This window comes from Lactuca sativa, chromosome 1 (assembly GCF_002870075.4).
Source record: "Lactuca sativa cultivar Salinas chromosome 1, Lsat_Salinas_v11, whole genome shotgun sequence".
Taxonomy (NCBI): Eukaryota; Viridiplantae; Streptophyta; class Magnoliopsida; order Asterales; family Asteraceae; genus Lactuca; species Lactuca sativa.
In genome coordinates, this window is record NC_056623.2 from 108,676,511 (window position 1) to 108,681,514 (window position 5,004).

The following is a 5,004-nucleotide window of genomic DNA, read 5'->3' on the forward strand; positions in this document are numbered from 1 at the left end:
ACGTGAGCGTGGGTTTTATCCAATACTCAAATCTTATTCCAAGAGCACTCATGAACATTCCAGGAGGACTCATGTGAGCGTAGGTTTTATCCTCTGATGATACCCACTTTACTATGAGGAGTCCCTCTTCTACCCGATGTCTAATAAAGTGGTATTTTCTCCCGATGTGCCTAGATCTACCATGATCCTTCGGATCCTTGGTTAAGGCGACTACACCCTCATTGTCACAGAAAATTTGAATAGGATCCTTTATGGCCGGTAAAACTCCAAGGTCTCCGATGAAGTTCTTAAGCCATATCGCCTCCTTTGATGCTTCGCTTGCTGCTATGTATTCTGATTCGCATGTTGAATCAGCTACGGTCTCCTGCATGGAACTTTTCCAAGTCACTGCTCCTCCATTCAGGGTAAAGACCCAACCTGAATGAGAGCGGAATTTATCTCTGTCAAACTGAAAATTGGCGTCACTATACCCTCGCACTCTCAAGTAATCACTCCCATCGAGGATAAGAACCTAGTCCTTAGTCCTCCGCAAGTAATTCAGAATGTTCTTTACCGCAGTCCAATGGGCTCTACTAGGATTCCTTTGATAACTAATGACCAAGCTCAAAGCAAAGGCCACATCAGGGAGAGTACACATCATAGCATACATGATCGAGCCAACAACAAAAGCATAAGGTACTCGACTTATTTCTGCTATCTAATCTTTGGTACTCGAGCTTTGAATCTTACTTGACTTGGTATTGCTTTGGATTGATAACTCCCCTTTGTTGGAATTCTTCATGCTGAAATATTTCAACACTTTATCTAAGTAAGTACTTTGACTAAGTCCTATTAGTCTCTTACTCCTATTTCTAAATATCCTTATCCCTAGAATATAAGCAGCTTCTCCGAGGTCCTTCATAGCGAAGCACTTCCTAAGACAGGACTTAACCTCATGTAAGGTTGGGAAGTTGTCTCCTATAAGCAGTATGTCATCTACATACAAAACGAGAAAGCTAACTATACTCCCACTGGCTTTGACATATATACAGGACTCATCCTCGCTTCTGGAAAAACCAAACTCTTTGACTTTCTCAACGAAACAAAGATTCCATCTGCGAGACACTTGCTTTAATCAATAGATGGATTTCTCAAGCTTACACACTCTATTAGGACACTTTGCATCGACAAAACCCTCTGGCTGACTCACGTAAACATCTTCAGCCAACTTCCCATTAAGGAAATCGGTTTTGATATACATCTGCCATATTTCATAATTATGAAACAAAACTATGGCTAGCATAACGCTTATAGATTTAATCTTCGCTACTGGTGAAAAGGTCTCATCATATTCAACTCCGGGAGTTTGATTAAAGCCCATCGCAGCCAATCGTGCCTTATATGTGTGTACTTTCCCATCCATGTCGGTCTTCTTCTTGAAGATCCACTTGCACCCGACCGTCTTATGACCTGGTACATTTTCAACCAAGTTCCAAACTTTATTGTCATACATGGACTAAATCTCGCTGTCGATAGCCTCTTTCCATTTTGCAAACTTTGGGCTTGCCATGGCTTCCTTGTAGTTGTTAGGTTCATCCAAATTTATTAGTGTAGTATCACGAATAAACGTATCACCCTCAGTAGTTATGTGAAACCCATATAATTCGGGTGGAACACTAACTCTACTAGAACGTATAAGAGGCAAGGCCTCGTCAATCGGTTCAACAGGAGTTTCCTCTTCGGGGTTGAGTGTCGGTGTTAGAGGCTCCTTCATCGTTTGATTCTTGAAGCCCTTCAAGATCAATTTGCCTCCCACTGTCCTCTTGGCATATTAATTCTCACTCTCGGAAAACCCCTCTGCTCGCAATGAAGACAACATTGTCACTCGGTCTATAGAAGAGATATCCAAAGGACTTCAGTGGATAGCCGATGAAAATACACCGCTCACTACGAGGTTCGAGCTTTTCATGAGTCTCTCGCCATACGAAAGCCTCGTAACCCCAAACCTTGATATATGCCAACGAGGGAACCTTACCTGTCCACATCTCGTGAGGTGTTTTGGCAACCTTCATAGTTGGGACTAGATTAAGGATATAGGCAACAGTCTCAAAGTCATACCCCCAAAATGAGATAGGTAACGAAGCTCGACTTGTCATGGAGCGAACCATGTGCAACAAGGTTCGATTGTGCCTCTCAGCCACACCATTCAACTATGGTATCCTAGGTGGCGTCAATTTTCAAACAATTCCACATTCCTTGAGATAGTCATTGAACTCAATACTAAGATACTCACTGCCTCGATCGGACTAGAGCATCTTTATCTTCCTTCCGAGCTGAATCTCCACTTCATGCTTAAACTCCTTGAACTTTTCAAAGGTTTTTGACTTGTCCTTGATAAAGTAGATATACCCATATCTGCGATGATCATCGGTAAAAGTCACATAGAAGCGGTTCGCATCCCTTGTGGTGGATCAAAAGGTCCCACATACATCCGTATGTATGAGATCCAAGAAACCCTAACCCCTTTCAAAAGTTCCAATGAAGGTGGACTTGGTCATCTTTCCAAGCAGAAAAGAATCGCATGTGTCATTGTCCCTAAGGCCAAATGACTCCAACAGTCCATCCTTTTGGAGTTGGGCTATGCGCTTCTTGATGACATGTCCAAGATGACAATGCGACAAGCATGTTTTGTCCAAACCATTTGAAGAATCAATTTACAACACATTATTTCCTAAGTTGTCTATAGCCATCACAGTTTCATATATTCCATTACAAGGCAATGCTTCAATATAGAAAGTGCCATTTAATATAAAGTATTAATAGAACCAATTTCATTATTAAACGAAAATCTAAAAGCCTGTGTTATATAAACCATGAAAAGAAATAATGTTTCGTTTCATTTCTAACAAATTGCAACAATTATTCAACTCTATTCCTAACCCACTACTAAGCACTAAATAGTGAACTCTGTTATTTGTGACAGGTGATGCTTTCTTATTCCCCATGATCAAGTTCATCTTCCCATGATCCACGTCCCTACTTCTTCTTAGACCGTGCAAATCAGAAAAAATATGAAAACCACGTCCTGTATCAAGGACCCAAGAAATAACATGTGATGAGTTATTAGATGGAATAGTATAAATACATGCGAAGGTGGGCTTCATCTTCCCATCCTTGATGTCTTGCAGATAATTTGGGCAGCTTCGTTTCCAACACCCTTTGTCGTGGCAGTAGAAGCACTCTGCATCCTTTGGGTTGGAAGAAGGAGTAGCAGAACCACCTTTGGTTCCACTGGAAGAGATTCCATCGATGGGCTTTCCCTTGTGGCTCATAGAAGGAGCCTTCCTCTTCTTCCCTTTTCCTTGCCCAATAGCAAAGACAGGGGCAGCAGTAGGAGGAGTTGATGCAACATATTTTCCTTTTAGACTACTCTCAGAAATCCTTAGCAGGCCTTGAAGCTTGCTCAGAGTGACCTCCTCCTTGTTCATATGTTAGGTCATACGAAACTGGTCATAACAAGGAGGCAACGAGTGTAGAATGATATTTATGGCCAGCTCCTCATCGAAGTTGACATTCAACTTCCGCAAGTGGTCCAAAAATCGTTGCATTTTCTGCAAGTGGGTCGTGATGGACTCTCCTGATGGGTTTTGAGCATTCTAACACTTCCTAAGTGTACATGCAACCCTAATAACCTTGAATCTATGTTTTCTCTATATACATGGAAATTTCTATTTCAAGGTTATTTCCTAACTAGCATGGCATGGGGAATACATAATACATAAAAAAACTAGTAGAAATACATACCTTGTTGTTTCTTGGATTCCTTCAAGACTTTGTGAGCCTAGCACCCCAAATGTTGTGCCTCAAATGCTTCACAAAACACTACAACCTTGGAATAACTAGTGAGAATACTTCTACACTTCAAAATCGGCTATGCCCTCACAAGAATACTCTTAGTGCCTGATTTCCCTAGCCATGGGGTCCCTTTTATAGTGGTGTCACAATTAGGCTTTCATCATGAAGACTCATAATTGTCATGACTCTTCCATTCTCATGACCCATGGGTTTGTAACTCCCATCGACTATCCATGGAGCTCCAAATAGTTATATCCATAACCCATAAACCATGGATCATTTAATCCACTATAAAAGTTTAGGTTATTGCCATAATCAACCCCATATATTTAATTAGTTTCAACTTGATCATCAAATTAATATTTGATCAACACTAATTAATTAATACTATTATTAATATATTAGAACTTATAGTATATTAATAATCATAAGTGCCTTATTCTCTCATTTTGTCTATCCAAGTACTGCAATGTCATGCAACCCAAATGGACCATGCAGGGTCGGGTCAAGTACATACCAAATAAAGTTATGGACTTAGACACTATATCCAACACTCTCCCACTTGGATAAGTCTAATAACTATATTTTCAAATATGAATTCAAAATCCGACTAGCAATCGTAGCTCTTTCAAAGTCTCTCGGAACTGAGATGATGATGATGATACGCCATTTAAGATAAGTGATCATATAATCCTTTGTTCTCATGATATCAGCCGGACAAACACATAGAACATGGTCTTACTTATTTTCCAGCATTTGTTTCTTGATCTCTGATTTGTTTCGACAAAGAACTAAATTGAACACATCAATTAGGTTCTGACTGGGCCCGGTACATAGGTCAAAACCAAATCATTGAGGGGCCCAGATATCGCTTCTATTTCTAGAAGGAACAGATAAAATTCGACTGATATGCTTGTACTAACTACTTGTTGAATCATACACAAAGGCACGTTTTATAACATCGAGTTACCAATACGTTTTCGTACAATCAATGAATAACCAACTCATAGTCAACAACTCATATCTCTAGGTTTGAAGATTTATATGATATTACCGTCTCACGATCACTCGAGATAAATTCCATGAAGTGATGCAAGTGAGCGTGGGTTGAATCCAATACTCAGCCCTTATGAGTACTCATGAGTGTTGTAGCAACCATTTCATTGTCTA